Source organism: Quercus lobata, chromosome 3 (assembly GCF_001633185.2).
Source record: "Quercus lobata isolate SW786 chromosome 3, ValleyOak3.0 Primary Assembly, whole genome shotgun sequence".
Classification (NCBI taxonomy): Eukaryota; Viridiplantae; Streptophyta; class Magnoliopsida; order Fagales; family Fagaceae; genus Quercus; species Quercus lobata.
In genome coordinates, this window is record NC_044906.1 from 23,611,932 (window position 1) to 23,632,251 (window position 20,320).

The 20,320-nt window shown below is 30.9% G+C and overlaps 1 pseudogene; it reads right to left on the reverse strand.

The window, feature by feature from the left end:
* Positions 1-15,895: 15,895 nt before the first annotated feature.
* On the reverse strand, positions 15,896-20,196 carry LOC115980601 (annotated as a pseudogene).
* Positions 20,197-20,320: the final 124 nt, after the last annotated feature.

Sequence of the window (20,320 nt, forward strand, 5' to 3'; positions counted from 1 at the left end):
ATATTCTTCACACACAGTCTTTCATTGACTGGCAAAATCACCATCATCACATAGCACATCTTGGGATCAAACGATACAGCCATCTTTCATGAAAAGAAAGTTTCAAAATATAGGTGCACCGTTGTCCTCTCTAGTGGAATAACTCTTTGATGTTTACTCTCATCAACTTGACAACTTCACTAATTTTACTCCCATAACTCACGGCACACCCGACGTATATGATACTTACGAGAATGATGTTCATTTTTCTTTTGTATGCAATTAATATTTAGAAAAATGAACATCATTCTTGTCCTCTCTAGTGGAATGACTCTTTGATGTTTACTCTCATCAACTTGACAACTTCAATAATTTTACTCCCATAGCTCACGGCACACCCCGATGTATACGATACTTACGAGAATGATGTTCATTTTTCTTTTGTTTTTTGCAATTAATATTTAGAAATTGAAGGATTTGAACCCTAAATGTTGAAAACATCAAGAACCCTAAATGTTGAAGACATCAAAAGATACTACCAATTGAACTATAAAATTCTTTTTGTCAGGATATTGCTTTTAAAGTTTGTTGCTAAAAAAATTTAAAAAGTTTGTGAATTTAGAAGAGCTTTTTACTTATTTGTTGAAAGTTGTTTACAAAGTTGCACAATTACCTATACAAGTACCGAATATAGATACGAGAATACAACTTTTTTTTTGAAAAACTTAAGGCACGACATGTTAGGGGTGTCAATGTTTGACATGATTTGTGAATACGACACAGATTTTTACAGGTTAAGCTTATACCTTAGTGGATTTTGGACCAAAAATAGATAGCCCAAAAACGACACGATAAGAAACGTATCATAAACGGGTCAACTCACATGACTCGTTTGACAGTCAATTTATTTGTGTCAACTTGAAATAACTCATTTATAATAGTCCATTTAACTCGTATAATAAATAAATTAATATTCTTTTTTTTTTTAGATTTTTCAAATACCTATTATATAATAACTCGTATATATCCAACCTATATTTTAAACTTAGAAAGAAAATAAGAAATACATAAACTATGTTATAGTTTTTATACATAGCAATTGGCAAGTTTTGTAGATGTTATATTTGTGTTGAACTATGTTATGTTGAATTTGGGCTGAAGTGTATGCACTTATTTTAGGATGTAAAAAACGTATTTTTAGATGAATGCTATATTTTGTGGAAATGTTATTTTGAAGAGTTAAAGTATATGTACTTCTGGAATGTAAAGAACTTATTTTTAGATGGATGGTACTGCATTATGGACTTATTATTTATAAAGTGCTCTGATGTTATTTTGAACTTTTGGATGATATGTTTTAAGTATTTGATGTTATTAGTAAACTTTAAATTGAATGCTTAATAGGTATTTTGATGTAATGAGATTGTATTAAATTAGTTGTTTATTAAAATTTATAACAATATTAATCAAGTCCTTTTTTTGAAGTGAGTTAAATGGATTGAATTTGTGTCAACTCAACCTGTTTAATATTAAGCAAGTTGATAAGTGATTATTTTATATTCTTAATGTGTAGTGGAGTGATGACATGTCAATTTCAAGTTTAGCCATGCCATTATCTATGGGACTACAAGAGATTACTTTAAACACTAGGATCTAAAATCTCTCATTAATTAAAGTTTAGACCAACAGTGTATTTTGGCCAAGTCTTTTTTTATTTTGTATTTAATTAGAGAGTTAGAGATACGTATTCAATAATTCATTTTATCTTTGGACAAAGTTTGACTAACAACTTGAATGTTGTTGATGGCTACAACTCTTATTATAAATATTGTGGAGGAGGATTTTGTTCCAAGCCCCGCAAGTTGTTTGTCCTCTTTGGGGAGCCAAGCCCGCAAGGTTTTGTTCTTAGTACCGAGTGTGGGGTTTGGGATTTTTGAGGTGCTTTGACCCTGTGACACCCTAGTCTCATATCGGCAAGAGATGCGCTCCACTCATGGTCACTCCAATGGCTTATAAACCATGAGTGCACATGTGACGAGTGGTACACTCATGATCACTCCAAGGGCTTATAAACCATGAGTGGAGCACATCTTTTGCCGATGTGGGACTAGGGTGTCACAGGGTCAAGGCACCCCAAAAATCCCAAATCCCACACTCGGTACTAAGAACAAAAGCTTGCGGGCTTGGCTCCACAAAGAGGACAAACAGCTTGTGGGGCGTGGAACAAAATCCTCCTCCACAAATATTAACATTGTTACATACTTTGAAAATTAAATTATTGGATTGCATTTTTTTTTACTCATATGTCAAATTTCATGTCAATCGGATATTATTTACCATTCAATCCATAAACTTATTTTTTATAAATAATTTTATACTACAGAAATTTGAAATTTTAACATTTGATTGATGACATAGTTATTGATCTTTGATCTTATGGAAATTTTGTAAGCATGAAAGATATACAACGAAAATTTAATCCATTGGTGAATTTGTCAAAATTTATATCCAATAATAAGATGTTGAGTAGAATTATAGCTATTTGTCATCCATCCATAGGAAAAAAAAAATTTATTTAGTATTTTTAGTATTCTATTTCTCTTATATTGCATTGTATAAGTGAAGACATTTAAAAGACACATTTATTATTTAATTTTTCTGAAATTACTTGATTTGTATACATTTTATATTTTTTTGAAAATTTTATTATAATATGTCATCTTTAAATTATTTAACAAAAAATAATTAATTTAAATATTCAAAGAATATTAATTGTGATTAGAATAAATTAAAAGAAAATTATACATAACTAGTGAGTTTGTCTTGCAATATATAGAATTGATAGATGAAATTTATTTTTGAAAAGTAACATTATAAGAAATCATATTAAATATATGCTTTAAATATACATTGAAAAAAAATTCTTACATAAAAAATATTGAAAATATTTTTATTAATTTTATATATTTTTTTCATGTGAAAATAATTTTTTTAAGGAAAAATTTTCAACAAAATTGGATAGAAGATCTAAATTGAATAAATTTAAAATTTAGAAGACTCAATTGAATGAAAGTGAACTTAGAGGACAGAAATGAATTTTAGCTAAACTTAGAGGGTGTCATTTGCATTTTTTGCCTAATTTATGTGTTTTATTTTATTGATTTCAAAATTATTGATATATTCAGCTTGACCCATGGGAAAAAAAAAATTATGACTTAGGGTACGTTTGGTACGCTATAATAGCTCTTGTAATGGAATAGTTATTTACGTGTAAAATAAATTCGGTTATTTGGTTGCATCTTTATTACATAAATTAGTTATTACATTGGAATAACTATTCTTTAAATTGAAGAATAGCTAATCCTCTTTAAAATGGATGTAATAGCTATTCTTTAGGACATGTTTGGTAGACTGTAATAGGTACTGTAATGTAATAGTTATTCCTATGGATTAATTATTCTTTAGTTTGGTTATATTTTTATTACAAGGAATAGTTATTCCTTATAAATAGCTATTCTTCAAAATGAGGAATAACTATTCATCTTTAAAAAGTTGTATTAGCTATTCTTTAATAAGTGCAATAATTTCAAAACTTAATATATTTCAAAATAAACAAACTTTTCATATACATATAACAATTATAAAAATAAAAAATCATAAAAAATAACACATATCACTCTTAAATTTAAAAATAACAATTTTTAAGGAGATATAATTGTATGAGTAAGATATTTCCTAAAATAAATGTTAAGTTTCATTCTAATGTTATAACTCACAACCAAACTAATGAATATGTTTAGTTATTATATTATAACACACTTTATCATTAGTAATAAAGATTACAATTTCTATCGTAATCCCTATTCAGTGTACCAAACGTACCCTTAGTGCATATAATAGGTTTTAAAATTAATATATTTCTAAAAATATAAAGTTTCCTTATACATCATCTTTTTACAAAACTTGTAAATAGTAATAGTTATTCTATTACAATGTTTTTCTATTTCCAATAATAAAGATTATTATTCCTAATATAATCGATATTCAGTGTTCCAAACATACTCTTAGTTATTTTTTTCTTGAATTGTTAATTTCATAGTAATTTTTAATTATCAAAAAATTATTTTAATTTATCATTTCATATTGAAAACGTTGTATTCATAAATTGATCACTTAGCTATCAGCTAAGCTATAAATATTTTGAGCAAACCAAAATCCTTATATTTATTACTTAACATATTCATATTTTTACAATTATTTTTATTGAGAAGTGCAATGTACTGTTAGGAATGCTATATGGATAATAATTGTTGTATTGAGATTTAGTTAGTTAGTTAGTTAGTTATAATTCCAAGCATGTTAATCACATTTAGCACATGTTGGAATTATTAATGCACATGGGGAATAATAGAACCTAGTTAGTTAGTTAGTTACAATTCTAAGCATGTTAATCACATTTAGCACATGTTGGAATTATTAATGCACATGGGGAATAATAGAACCAATAGGATGAGGCCATGTGGACCAATGAGATTAGAGCTAGTCTCCTATAAATACATGATTATAATCCAATATGAGAAATCAATGAAGAATAAACCAATTTGTTAGTGCATTTCTCTCTCTTAATCTCTCTCTTTCTCTATGGAGGGTGACTACCTCGAATTAAGTCAATTTCCCTACAATCCCCATCCATTCCCCTATAATTCCCATCAATCTCCATTAGGAACCACCGGGTTCCTAACATGTACACAATATTTTTATAATATTTTCACAATAAATCACATATAGGTAGTTACTTTCTTACTCATTAGTAACAACTCGTAGCAACCTGCTACTTTATAAGATTTGTTGTGAAAATATTGTAGATGTAGCATCTTTTTCTTTTTTGTTTAGCCCCTTGGACATGTTAAATAGGCATTGGCTTATGTGGAATATTGAATATTCATCACATAGAATTTTCATAGATTGATAATCTCATATTCATCATTGAACATAAACCGATCCTAACTCAGAATCTTACCACCTAAAGGGCCCAACATGGATAGCGTGTTCAGAATTTATTTCTGTCCATAGAAATAATTGAGTAGCTAAACTATTCATTTTTAAAGAATTTTACTCTTTCTAAAATAGTAAAAGATCAAAATATCTCAGGCTAAAAAAATAAACATAGACGCCAACATATATTTCTACTCGCTAAAATTCAAAATTTGGTGAAACTACATGATTTACAAAATTTGAAGTTGTGGAAAGATGAAACATGCATATTTGCACACTATCATTAATTAAAAAAAAAAGATTCTACAATGTCAGAAAAAACATGGTCATAGTGTTTCTATTAGAGTGAAGTTACCCTTAAAGAATGACAAATATTCAAAACTGTATTCCTCACGGAAACAGACATACTAAAGTTCTACATAAAACCTAAATCTTCAAGTGGCCATTATCATCATCATCAAATCACGTGGAATAGCTGGACTTTATAGCTTCAAACTCTCCCTAAGTTGGACTTCCACTTGCAAGCAATGCTTGATCCCATGCTTGTCTTCAGCCCAATTAGCTTGTAATTAGGTTGCAAGAGGATTTTATTTAAAAAAAAAAAAACAGTTGCAAGAGATATCACTACGAAATAAATAGATAAGTCGAATCCTATGGTTTGAAAATTGAAAAGAGAAAAGATTAAGAAACATACAAATAAAATAAATAGTGGTGGAAAATGGCTGGGTTTTGGATTGAGTAATATATGAGTCAAATATACCATTGCACAATTATTCATTTATTACCCCCTTTATAAAAGAGATTAAATTTTGTAAAAATGTAGTGTAAAACTCATATTTTATCCCTTTAATCTCAACATATTACATTATCTTATCACATATTTAAGAATAAACATAACTACACTCAATTAATTCCAATATCTATATATAAATCCAACCAAATTGAGAGTTTATTGAGATGTTATTAGGTGCGGTAGGATGTATTGAATTTTAAATAAAATGCTAATATGACAATCTCTTATTAGATTGTGTAAAACATAAGTTTTACACCCCATACTTGTTAAATTCGAACTCTTTATGAAATAATATATATCCATTATATACTAGTGATAGAAAAGTTGAAAGAAATAGAACATATTTGTCTTAAAATAATAGTGTTTTAATCAACAAGGATAACTTTTAGAATCAACGAGAAAGAAAATGAAAAAACCTCTTATACAACAAATTCTGAATAATATATCTTATAAGTTACAACAATATAAATTGTAAAGAAATCATAGGGTGGCTATGAAACCCTTAGGAAATTGTAATAAACCCTAATTCATGTTAGACACAAAATTATGCTAGAGAATAAGAAAAAGCTCCAAAAAGAAAAAAGAAAATTTGAGAAAAATTACAAAATCAATTCTCCCAAGATATAGGAAGAAAACTTATTATAAATAACAAATTCGACTAAACAGAACCCTAAATGAAACCCATGTGCTTGAAAAAGCGAAGTAGGTTAATAAGTTTTGATCTTCATGACAATTTCCTTCACATTACTAAAATTCACACGTTTCCATCGCTTGCTCCAATGATTTATCTAGTACTTCTTTTCTAGTTTTTGAACTCCTTATCTCTAAAGAATTTTCTATTTAAGAAAAGTCCGCATTGTCGTTTTCGAAAAAGAAAAAAAAAAGAAAAAAAAAAAAAAAAGAGTTTGCTGTCTGTTTTACATCATCCAACTAACTATCCCATTTATACCACAACTATTTGGTTTATGTTGTAGTCAATAATCGTGATCAATAGGGAGAGTCACGCCTAAAGTCAATAAAGTCTGGGCCCTATATACAACGCATTTGTTACGATACATAGACCCGTAGCTAGAGACTAAAATTAATGTCATATTCATCGTTGATCATAAACCCAGAATTTTGTACCACGCTATAGAGTAGAGACCCCAACATGGATAATTTGTTCAAAATTTAATATATTGCTTAAAGGGTAGTTGTAGAAGAACTTTGACATAATTTCTGTTTATGGATTTTTTTTTTTTTTTTTTTTTTAGTGGTGTCCATAGAAATAATTGAGTGGCTAAACTATCAACTTTTGAGCAAAAATGCACATAGTGGCTGTATGTTTTTCCTACAACCACGCTATATGTGAAAAATACTTCGTCAAATTTTTTTTAATATATAAAAAAAGCACGTAGTAGTAAGAATTGTTAACATTAAATATAAGGTTATCAGAAATAATATTTTCCTTTTTCCATACAAAAATTAAAAAAAAAAAAATTAATCAAATACATTGCACAAAGCTATTTTCTAGCTAGCTCAACTTGTCAGTGATCGAGACAATTGAGACAACCATGTGCTTGACTTCGTCAATACAATTGATATGGCTCCTATCCTATTATTTGTAACGATAGATGGGCAATTTTTAGTGTTGACCCGTAGTCACTACTCACTATTTCGGTCCCCTTGGACACTTCTAAGGGCCTTTGGTTTATAGCTAGTTGAAAGTCACATGTTTAGAACTTAGCATGGGTTACTACTAATTTTAAAATTTTAATGGATAAAGACTTAAGCCAAGTAGTTATTTAGTCAATATTAAAAAAATATATATATAAACCGGATAATTAATATGTTAAATAAATCACCACCACACGGGCATAGAGACGAGCATATATTGACGAAATAGAAAATACAACAAAGAAAACCTATTCCAGCCCAGGTCACATTCCAATATTGGAGCCAAAAATTTGTCTTTGAAGGGGCCAATAATAAATGAGATGACTAAATTTTTTTTCTTTCTATAAACTACATAGACAATTCAATACACAAATTTAGTACTTTATAACTTTTTTTTTTTTTTTTTTGAGAAAGTACTTTATAACTTATTGGGTATTACAAAAAGTGTATTATTTGAAAGACATTAATTGGAAGTTGAAGTTTTAACATTAGAATAAAAACAAATAAAACCGATTCCGCCATTAAGATAGTCGTGATACAATACTACTTACAAAACCTCTAGTCTATCTCTCTCAAAAAAAAAAAAAAAAAAAAAAAACCTCTAGTCTATGAAAAAGTTCTTGCATCTGAGCTCAGAGTTCCTGTTAGCAACAGACTGCACAAGTCGTTTTTCTTCGATAGCTTCAAGACAACTCAAGTAATGGATTTACAAAAATATTCCTCTCCAGCTCTCGCTAAATTTGTCTTGAAATCCAAGTAAATGTCCAAGAATTTCAATCAGCAACACCATTTAACACGAAACAATCTTCGTCAGGAACAACATGCTAAAATGTCATAAAAATTAGAGTAGAAATGACCTTACAATTTTGGTTTGAAAGTGATTGGTTTGTTGAATAATTTTCTTCTAGGTTTTTACCTCTACTAGTTACTAACCCGGGCTAAACGCTGGAAATTTTTATAGAAAGATGAAACATATTTAATATTTACACACTATCGTTAATAATAATAAATAATAAAAAAATCTACAATGTCGAAGCAAAAAACATGGTCACAATGTTTCTATTACAGTGAAGTTACACATAATTAAAGAACAAAAAATATTCAAAACGGGTATTCCTCAAGGAAATAGAAATATTAAAGTTCTACATAAGGGCAAAATCTTCAAGTGGTCATCATTATCATCATCAAATCACGGGGAATAGTTGGACTTTTTAGCTTACCTAAGCTTTAAGTTAGACTTCCACTTAAAAGAAATGCTTGATGCCCCATGTGCTTGTGAAAAGAAATAGAAGAGCTTGAACAAAGTGTGAAATGGATCTAGATTCTAGACGGAACAGGATGATTTCTTGGTAACGATTGAAATTGCAGAAATGGTATGTGCTCAAGAGAGAACACACTCAAACATATATCCAATCAAATCTTGGGCATCAAGGGAAAGTGCTAGTTTAAATCAATGTTATACCTCAAAAATAACTAGTTTAGTCACAATGGAGACTCCTTGTATTTGTTAATAAAAAGTAGATCAACCCAATATATATCCAATATAAGACTCATCACATATCCACACAACATATACTTTCGTACTCAAACAATATATCCAAGAATAGTGTGTATATATGTTGGTTCAATCTAACCTTGTCAAGTTTCATTCTGACATGGACAAATTGGTAAATCTCTGAAAACTTGAATCTTAATGAAAAAAAGCAAAAATTAGGGACCTAAAAATTTGAAATTCCGATAACAAGTTAATTAATTGATATTTGGTTGTGGTTTCTCTGCCGTAACTGTGGTCTGTGCACAATATATGGAACCAATTATAATGATGATTGTTTTCAAGATACACTAAGTTTCAATCCAAGTAGATTTAAAGAGCCCATCCACCATTTGTTTTTACTTTTTATTCCCTTCGGAGGAGGCCCAAGAGTGCGTGCAGCGTACCAACTGGCCAAGTTGGATATCCTTATCTTTGTTCATTTTATTGTAACCCATTATGATTGGTCCTTACTATATCCAGACGAGCCAATCACCATGGATCCCTTTCCATTTCCTTCGCATGGAATGCCCATAAAGATTTCTCCTAAGTTGTTAATTGTTATAAAGAAACCAAGGATATTGGGGATTCATACATTTGGTGTAATTATGAAGTTTGATTTAGCGCACACCAGTTAATAACTTCAGTTTATATTAACAAGCATGGTTATTGGAAGATCAAGCCTTCATAAAATTTAAGGTTGGGCTACTTCTAATCAATTAATCAAGCAGCAAAGCCAAGTCTATAATCTAGAAAGTATACTATTGAATTTTTCATTTTCAGTCCCATCGTGTGAATTAAATTAAATAACTGTTAAGTAATAGTGAAAAAAAAATTACATAATCACCAAGAAAAAAGATTCACACCAACATGCCAAATTTAAAAAAACATGGGGACAAGATTGACCAATACGTATAATAAAATAGGTATCACAATGCTAAATTTTATACCCAAAAATTGAGTTCAAAATAAATTGGAAAAATGTAAGAATGACTCTATGAATTAATACAATGTCATCACAAAAAATGGAATCTGGTGAAGTAGTAATATTTACCTCAACTCTATGTTGTAGTAGCCACCAATTTATCATTCTTGTGCATGTCTTGGATGGGCAAAACTTAAATATAGTACCTTAGGTACCTATTTTAAAATTTAATCACCTATCCACCTACTTAACAGTAAAACTGCCGTTTAACTCTCCATTTATTTCTTTTTCTCTTTTATTCTTCCCATGTTTCAAACTCAAGGACTCCAACAAGAATACCCCAAAACTCACCCGCTCCTACATTTCTCTACGATGCTTTCTTTTCTTCTCTCTCTCTCTCTCTCTTTCCTTCTCTCTCGCTCAGATTGTTTGACTTATTGAATCCAGATCTCTGAACTTTCTCTCTCTCTCGCTCTATTTTCACATATTGGTTGGCTAGAACTAAAGTGATTCATTGGTATGTATCAACCATTGGTGCGGTTTGGATAGGAATTATTGCGTCTGCGTTTTGTGTTCTGCATTTTTCTCTTTTTTTTTTCCTCACGCGTTTCAGCTTTTTTTTAGGAGACAAGAATCACTGTTCACGCACTATTTATCACTGTTCATAACACTGTTCACGCACTAAAAAATATTAAAAATGGGTCCCACGATACTATTCACACATTTAAAAATTATTTTGCTACAGTGTTTTCAATTTTCATATTTTGAATCCAACAAGATGTTCTTGCTAGATATTTCTCGATGAACAATGGGAGGTGAGCAATTGTGATGCATATAGGATGAAGCATCAGCCACAACTCTAACAACATTTACCCTTTTGGTCCAATCAAAACTAACTACCTCTTCTTTATTGCTCAATAAATCTTTCATACTGCCCTTTCTAAAAACTCGTAAAACAGAAATGATTGTCATGGATGTGAGCAAAAGCCAAAAAGCTTTACCACATTTCGATGCCTAATTTCTAGATGAGCACGAATCTCATTTTTGAAAGCTTTTGTGTTGGCAATCTCGCCATCTTGTATTGAATGAAGTTTTTTCACAGCAACAACTTGTCTTGATTGTAGATCTGCTTTGTAAACACTTCCACACCCTCCCGCTCCAACACAATGTTTGGAGTCAAATTCCTCTGTTGCTTCAATGATGCTTTCATACACTATTTTCATTGTAACTCTAGATTGCAAACATATTACCATTTTGTGCTTCTCTAGTATTGTTTAGCTTGTTCCTTAGTCTCGGGCGCTTCAGAACTACAAAAAGAATCCCAAATACAATCATTGAGAGAAACGTTGTGCTGAAGATAGGAACAATAAATATAATCACAACTTTATTTTGCTTTTTCTCACTAGAATTCTTGCTCCAAGTAATGGAAGAGGGACAAACCTTTAAATTTGACGAATTATCACACAAACCTTTATTATTTCTTAATGCTTCGAATGGAGCCTCACTAAAGACTTTATTGTTAGGTAGAGGACCTTCCAAGCAATTTTATGATATATCAACATTGGTCAAGCTTGACATTTCACCAAAAGTGGCTAGAATGGAACCAAATAGCTCATTATGGGAGAGATTCAATGTTTCTAAGCTTTGCGATTCTCCAAGCTGTGGTGGTACTTTTCCAATCAACAAATTCTCACTCAAATCAAGCATTTGAATAAATTGTATATTGTCAATCTTAAGCTCCGTTTGGGTAAGCTGCGTTTACGTTTACATTTTGGTAAGCTTTTTTTTTTTTTTTTTTTTTTTTTTTTTAAGTCCAGCGCCTCTTGCACTGTTCATGGGACATGAACAACGCAAACAGGCAAATGAACAGTGATTTCATTAATGAACAATAACCAAAATATATTTTTTTTATTGTTTTCAGTTTTCAACAAAATAAGCAATATCCAAATGCACACTTAATAGGAATACTCCATCTAATTTTATTTTTGCTTAAGTTCAAATTCAATCATTTTTCGCACACCAATATTTGTTTGGTAATTGATCTTGTTAAATTGTTGGCTGAAAGAATAAGAAATTGCAGATTGGATAGCATTCCAATTTCTGATGGAATACTACTAGAAAGTTGATTATCACCCAAATGAAGGAGAAACAACGATGTCAACTTTCCTAATTCCTTTGGAATCTTCCCAACTAGATGATTGAAGGAGAGATCAAGTACTTGTAGCTTGGTGGATCTTCCAAGCTCAAGAGGTATTACACCAGAAATTCTATTATTGGAAATTTTTAAGCTCTGCAGACTTTGGCACTACCCCCACTTTTGAGAAAGTTCTCCATAGAAATTTTTAAGCTAAAACAGCTACTGAAGATAAAGCTATTCACGTAAGGAAACAGAGGTAAGCAAAAAGAAGAAGTGGACAAAACGGCAAGTAGTTTAGCTTAGTGAAAAACTTGTAGTTTAGCTTCTTTGTATATACTTACTTAGTGTTCACACGTGACACATGTGTTAGTGTTAGTTTTCCTGTTAGCACCTTTGCTACTAGTTAGTTGCTCAGGCTTGTATGTATAGATTAGCTTCTCTGTAATTCTAGTGTGAGTTTGAACCGATTAAAAATTAAAATTATTCTACTATTCAGCTTATTTTTACTACTATTAATGGGTCCTATTGCATTTTTTTGTACTATTCATGGGTCCCACTGTACTATTTCAATTAATTTTTACCTTTATCTACAGTAATTTCAGCAATAAGTTTTCAGTTTCAGCAAAATAAGCGGTATCCAAACACACCCCTAATTATTCAATGAAATCATTTTCCCAAATCTAGATAGAACGGCAAGTAGTTTAGCTCAGTGAAAACGACTTGTAGTTTAGCTTCTTTGTATATTCTTACTTAGTGTGTGTTTAGCAAAAATTATTTTTACCAACTTATTTTACTATTCAATTTATTTTTGCTACTATTCATGGGTCTCACTGCACTTTTTGATACTATTTATGGGTCCACTATACTATTTCAGACAACTCTTACCTTTAACTATAGTACTTTCAGTAAAAAAAAATTTAGTTTTAGTAAAATAAGCAGATCTCAAGTAGACACTTAGTGTTCACACATGACACGTGTTAGAGTTAGTTTTGTGTTAATTTTTTTGTTAGCACCTTTTCGGCTAGTTAGTTACTTACTCAGGCTTGTATATATAGATTAACTTCTGTGTAATTCTAATTATTCAATGAAATCATTTTCCCAAATCTAGTTTGTGAGAGAGAGAGAGAGAGAGAGAGAGAGAGAGAGAGAGAGAGAGAGAGAGAGAGAGAGAGAGAGAGAGAGAGAGAGAGAGAATTGATCCGAGATAAATCAAATTGGACCTACACTTATGGTACAACATCCTCCAATTGGTCTTCTTTAGTAGTTAGAACATCGATATCGCACACTATCATCAACTTTTCTCTCCTCCTTAAGGAGTAGGAACCATCTCGCCATCACCATTTTTGGTTCCTGTGACTACTTCACAATAAAAATTGAGTGTAAAAGAAATGAAGGATTTGGAGAAGGCACCGATTTGCAAGAATTAATACCTTATGACCTTCTAGCCCAGATTGCTTAATTTAAATAACAACACAACACATAAAAATTGAGTGTAAAAGAAATAATGGATTTGAGGAAGGCACCGATATTATGATCATGACTTTCTAGCCCAAATTGCTCAATTTAAATAACAACACAAGAAAAACAGTTGAGCATATTTATGCGATATCCCAAAAGGACTAATTTAGTCAAAATTAAGGTTTATTATAGTTGTTAATAAGCCTAGATCAACCTAGTATATGTTGTGCGTTTTTAGACCCTTTAAAAAACAACCAGATTAACCTAGTTAATTAGCCAAATGATTACATAGTCAAATTATTCAAATCTAGGTTAACACAAATATACTATATCATTTTAAAGTGCGGAAAATAAAGAACACAACAATATGATGACCCAGGAAAATCAAACTGGTAAAAAAATTTGGGGAGAATTTAACCTAACTATCTTCAAGGTAAAACAAATCCACTATGAAAGAATTGAAGTTTACACAATAGCAACTTAGACCACTAACATCCTATTGCTACCTCGAGTAGGAAACTTACTACTATGATCACATGATAGCTCCGAGACCACAGACTACTTCTTTCTTGGATTCACAGCAAGTACAAGCACTCTCGCTTGTGTATCTTTAAGTTCTTTATGCAGCAACCAAGTTGATCATCAAGATTCACATACACAGCATAAACAACCACAACAAAACGTGGCTAGGGTTTTTCCTTTTATACTTAAGGCAAAACATAAAACCCTACACGTCAAACGAGCTTGGAATGAGTTGGAAAATTCTGCAGAAAAACAATTTGCACGAGCTTCGATCGATCGAGTCTAATTCTTGATTGATTGAGCTAGGCAGATTTACACAGTAAATACTATAGTACACTTGATTCCAACTTTACACATAAAACATACTTTGAGCAAGCCTAAAACAAGACTAAACGTTTTGATCATGGTTTGCCAACATTACAAAATGAAGTTCTAATACATTTAAATCTAAAGTCTTAAAACCCAACATATGTCAAATATAAGACTCAGCACACACACATAATACATTATTTTCAATCAATATCTAATCAATTTAAGGCATCACAAACACCCTACTTAAATCTTTGACATCCTTATTAGTGCCCACTTTGTGAATCAATGTCTTCGAGCTGACATGGAATAATTACTGGGTTGGCTTGATAGCATTTACAACGACACAAGGAGAATTGATTGCCACATTCTTCGTTATATTCTAAATAGAAAAGCCTTTCCCTCAGACATTTTTTAGCAGAAAGAAAAGAAAAGAAAAGTCGTGTCTAATTCCAGTGGATATATACACCTATAATAATAACTCTTTTATGACCCTGAGCTATTAGGCAATTACTATCCTATGTACCATGTCATCTGATTGTAACACAAAATTTAAGCACTCTTTTTCTTGAGGGAAGCATAACTGTTTCAACTTACACTAAATATAAAACTATATATGCATGTTTATCTTATCTAAGTAAGTGACCTAAGATTTTAGCAACTAACCAAATACATTATAGTTACAGTATGAGAATCAAATAAAGAATAGTCAAAATATATCTTTGCTTAAAGTGGAGAAAGTCTTTTTATTTGGTTTCTCTCAGATGGATCATGTGTGGTCAAATTGTGTCATATTTTTTATTATTATTTATATTAAGTTCGTAATGTGATACTTTAAGAAATATGAATATGTCATTGCTGGATATGAAATTTTAAATACAAAAATAAATACATTTTTCTTGAAAATTTCAAGAAAACAGGCGGTTACAACATTAGGGTACACGCGCGTTGCCCTCAGACTTAAATATGCATCAAGGATAAAACTACCAATAACCAATATTATGTTATTATATATATATATATATTTATTTATTTATGAATTATGGCTTACTCTATAATTATAAATTAATGTACATATGTGTGTGGTTTCTCTTTATTACAATAACTTGTTCCTCTTCATCAAAAAAAAAAAAAAAAAACAAAACAAAACAAACAAACTTGTTCCTCAAACAAAAATCCCCGATTTCATATCCCTGACGCGCACCTACATATACTAGTTGAGTCAAGGAAAAAGTTTTGACTTAGAAAATAAGAAGATTATAATAACCAAAAAAAAAAAAAAAAAATTCAAACCTCTGTGCACCCAAAAAAAGATCACTCTTACAACATGACTAGATAAAAGAATTTATTTTTGCCAAATTCTCTAGTCAAGCACACAAAAGGAGAGTGGGTGTCACTACTTAGTGTATCCAATATCCATGTATATATAAGAGCTTGGAGTCGGTGCAAAGAAGTGTACACGCGTATACCTCTTAAAGTTATAAATTGAATATATTTGCTCCAAAAATAAGCTATTCAGTATTACTTTCTGATGCAAAACAAATAAAATTAGATTCGGATTGGTTTTTTTTGGATTAAAATGCAATACACTTAAGCAAACTGACGGACTGTGAAGAAGGTCAGATCACAAAAAACAAATAAGAGAAGCACATAATTACTACATCAAGCACTGTTAAACAGTGAACCCACGGTAAGCGTGTCGTACACCTCTGATGTAGGTGCTCTTTCAATAGATAACCCATGGGAAACCTCCTGCATGGTTGACCTAGATTTTGGATTGGTCTCCATGAAAATGCAAGCTTTGCAATAGAGACCACTTTCAATGCAACTTGATTTCTAGGTGTTTCAAGGCGTTGGTCCAACATGTCCTTCAACAGTATATTATGGGTAGTTGAAGCTATTGTTGATAATGATGACAGAAACGAGATGAGTTCTCCTGGATGCTTTCCCATGATCACTTCCAATGCTAACACTCCAAAACTGTAAACATCACATTTCTTGATCACTTCCATTGTGTATGCAAACTCTGCAAAATAGAAGAATCTTATATATCCAACACTTGGTGTCGTACCATGGAAATCTTGGGTGTTGTTCAACATAATTACCTTTGTAATTTTTTTTTTTCCCTTTTTAATTGCAAGTATCCATCCTAACTATACCAAATTTGAAACGAGTACTCTAAACTTCACAATTTTGCAATCAACACCTTGATTTGAGAATAATTTGTGATATCCACCCACCATTCAAATTAGAGTCCAAGTTATTGGTGCATATTGAAAATGGCTGCATAGTTTAGGGTTACACATTGCAAATGGTCACATAAGGTTACACATATCTAATAGTGCTATCATAGTTTAGGGTGAATAGTTGCCCGATAAAGGTTTTTTTTTTTTTTAACACTAATTTAGCCAATGGAATGGAAATTGCGTATTAACATTGAAATGCAGTTTTGATCGTAAAATTTTGAAGTTTATGATGCATAATGCATATATAATTTACAATGCATACTTATTTAACTTTTTTTTTTTTCCTTTTTAGGCTAAGACACCCTTTTAAGTTCACATTTAAACACCAATATTTTTGGTGCACGAGTGGAGGTGGGGTACAATGGCCCCTGGCTTTTCAAATTCCTCCATTCCTCCTTTGTGTATGTGTGTGTCTAGTGAGAGAGAGAGAGAGAGAGAGAAGAAATTTAAAAGGTACACATACTCATTTTAATACTAATTTCTCAATTTTTTTTTTCTTTTAATAATCATTTTTTTTGGCTATATATAAATTAGAGACATTTTAAGCATATGTTTTCGAAACGTTAAGTTTAACATGATGCCTTTCACTCCCTTACAAATTTAAAATGATCATTTTAGTCCCAAACAAACTTTAAAGACATTGTTAATAGCCTTTTGCTAATTTAAAGTGATTGCTTTTAATTCCTATTCTGTATAGCAAAGTGATCACATGTTAGTTTTGAGTTTGGCCACATAATTAAGAGAATAAAAGAGATCACTTTAATCTTTAAGGGATTGAACCAATCATAAAATAAAGCTTAGAAACAAATAGTGTATTTTTTCCAACTCTTTTTTATTTTGTATTTAGAGAGTCATTAATTTAATATTTATTATTTATTATTTAAAATTTTTATCTTTTCCCATTAGAAGAATAGATGCTATGATAGTTAAAAGTAAAGCTTAGAAACGAATATTGTGTTTTGTCCAACTCTTTTTTATTTTGTATTTAGAGAGTCATTGATTTAATGTTGATTTAAAAAATAAAAAAATCTCTTTCCATTAGAGGAATAGATGCTATGATAGTTAAAAGTTTTTAACCTGTTCTTCTTTGTCATCTATTAACGAAAGAAAAGATTTCATTTTGTTGTTATATTTCTTTCAGGAAAAAATTTCCTAACATCGCCTTGTACTTTAGGATGGTTCAACGTACACCCTTGAACTTTTTATTTTAGTCATTTAATACATAAACTTTGGTACTGTAGCAAATAGACCCTCCTAACTTTATTTCTCACCCTTTTAGGGGGTCTATTGATTAGAATACCAAAATTTATGCATTAAACGAGCTAAAAAATATAAGGGGGGTCTGTTTGTTAAAATACTAAAATATATGTACTAAATTATTTAAGAGAAAATTTCAGAGAGTCTAACTATAACTATCCCAAAGCGCAGGGTATCAAGGCATTTTATGTTTTTACCCTTTATTTTATATTACATTGTAGATGTTAAAACATATAAAAGTAATACTTTTAATGTTTTTTTTTTTTTTGCTGAATAAACATACTTAATGTTTAATTTATATATATATCCCAAAGCGCAGGGTGTCAAGGCATTTTATGTTTTTACCCTTTCTTTTATATTACATTGTAGATGTTAAAACATATAAAAGTAATACTTTTAATGTTTTTTTTTTTTGCTGAACAAACATACTTAATGTTTAATTTATATATATATATATAGAGAGAGGTTAGGTTCAAGTTACACCTGGTATAACTTTAAGCGAAGTTACACCACTCAATAATTTGTTATTGAATTAATTTTTTTGAAAATTAACCATTGAATACAAGTCTATATGTTCTTAACAGCATGTCAATTTTCATTATCAATTAGATTATTATTTCCAATTTGACCATAAACTCATCTTTTATGCATTATTTTAAACTACAAAAACTGAATTTTAAACAATTGGTGATACATGACCATTTAATCTTTGATTACCTTGAAATTTGTAAGCAGGAGAATATATAAAGATTAATGTATCTAACGGTGAATTTGTCAATATTCACATCCAATTAAAAATTTAGCAGTGTAACTTCGCTTTAAAGTTACACCAGGTGTAATTTTAACCTAACTCAATATATATATATATATATATATTAATGTGTATTATTTGTAGATTTTTAAATTATTGATATATTTCATTTGGTCTTCCAGAAAAAGAATTGTGACTCTGGTACTCATTCAATAAATAAACTCATAGTAAAGCTTAATTATTATAAAATGGTTTGATTTATCATGTTATATGGTATTCAAAGTTCAAACAATTATCACTTAGTAATTAACGATCTGATAAAATTAATATTTAAACAAAAAACCATTAAAAAAAAACCTGGAACTAAACACAGAAATATTTAGAGTTAACAGTGATTTTTTTTGTTTTCCTTTATGATAATACTTCAACAGAAATGAAAATTTGGAGAATGAAATGGCAACGGATGATAAACCTATTTTACCACTATGAACTATGATGGGCACTTAATTACACGAACTAGAGAGTTGCTAGAGATAGAAAAGTATTTCAAGAGGGAAAAGCATGCCAAAAGGGGGAGGGGAGGGGGGGTGGGTGAATACCTGGAGCGGTGTATCCAAATGTTCCAGCAAATGAAGTCCAGTTGGACGATTCAGGCTTTAAAAACTTAGCTGTGCCAAAATCAGAGATGTGAGCTTCATATTCCAAATCCAACATGATGTTCTTGCTTGAAATGTCTCGATGAACTATTGGAGGTAAGCAATCATGATGCATGTAGGATAGAGCATCAGCCACACCTCTAATAACATTTGCCCTTCGGATCCATTCAAAATTAACTGCCTCTTCTTTGTTGCTCAGTGTCTCTTTCAAGTTTCCCCCTTCTAAGAACTGATAAACCAAGAATGAGTGTCGTGGATGTGAGCAAAAACCATAAAGCTTTACCACATTGCGATGCCTAATTTCTAGTAGAGCATGAATCTCATTCTCGAAAGCTTTTGCATTGGAAATTCCACCGTCTTCTACTGAATGAAGCTTTTTTACAGCAACAACTTGACCTGCTTGCAACTCTGCTTTGTAAACCCTCCCACTCCGACACAATGTTTGGAGTCAAATTCCTCAGTTGCTTCAATGATGTTTTCATATAGCATTTTCTCATCACAGCTCCAAATTGCCAACATGTTACCATTTTGTACTTCTCTTCTATTGTTTAGCTTGTTCCTCAGCCCAGGGCGCTTGAGAAGAGTGTACAGAATCCCAGCTACAATCAATGAGAGAAACATTGTTCCTAAGATGGGAATAATAAAGAAAATCAACACTTTATTTCTCTTTGTCTCGCTAGGATTCTCGTTCCAAGTAATGGAGGAAGGGCAGGCCTTCAAACTAGAAGCATTACCACACAAACCTTTATTATTTCTCAATGCTCCAAATGGAGCCTCACGAAAGGCTTTATTGTTTGGGAGAGGACCATCCAATTGATTATATGATATATCGACAATGATCAAGCTTGACATTTCATCAAAAGTGGTTGGAATAGAATTAGAGAGCTCATTGTGGGAGAGATTCAATATTTCCAAGCTTTGCAGTCCTCCAAGTTCTGTTGGTATTTTCCCAATCAGTGAATTCTCACTTAAATCGAGCATTTCAAGAAAGTGTAGGTTGCCAATCTCAAAGGGAATACTCCCCCTAAGTTTATTTTTGCTTAGGCTCAAGTTTAACAATTTCGAGCACCCTTTTATCTGTTCAGGAATTGATTTGGTTAAATTG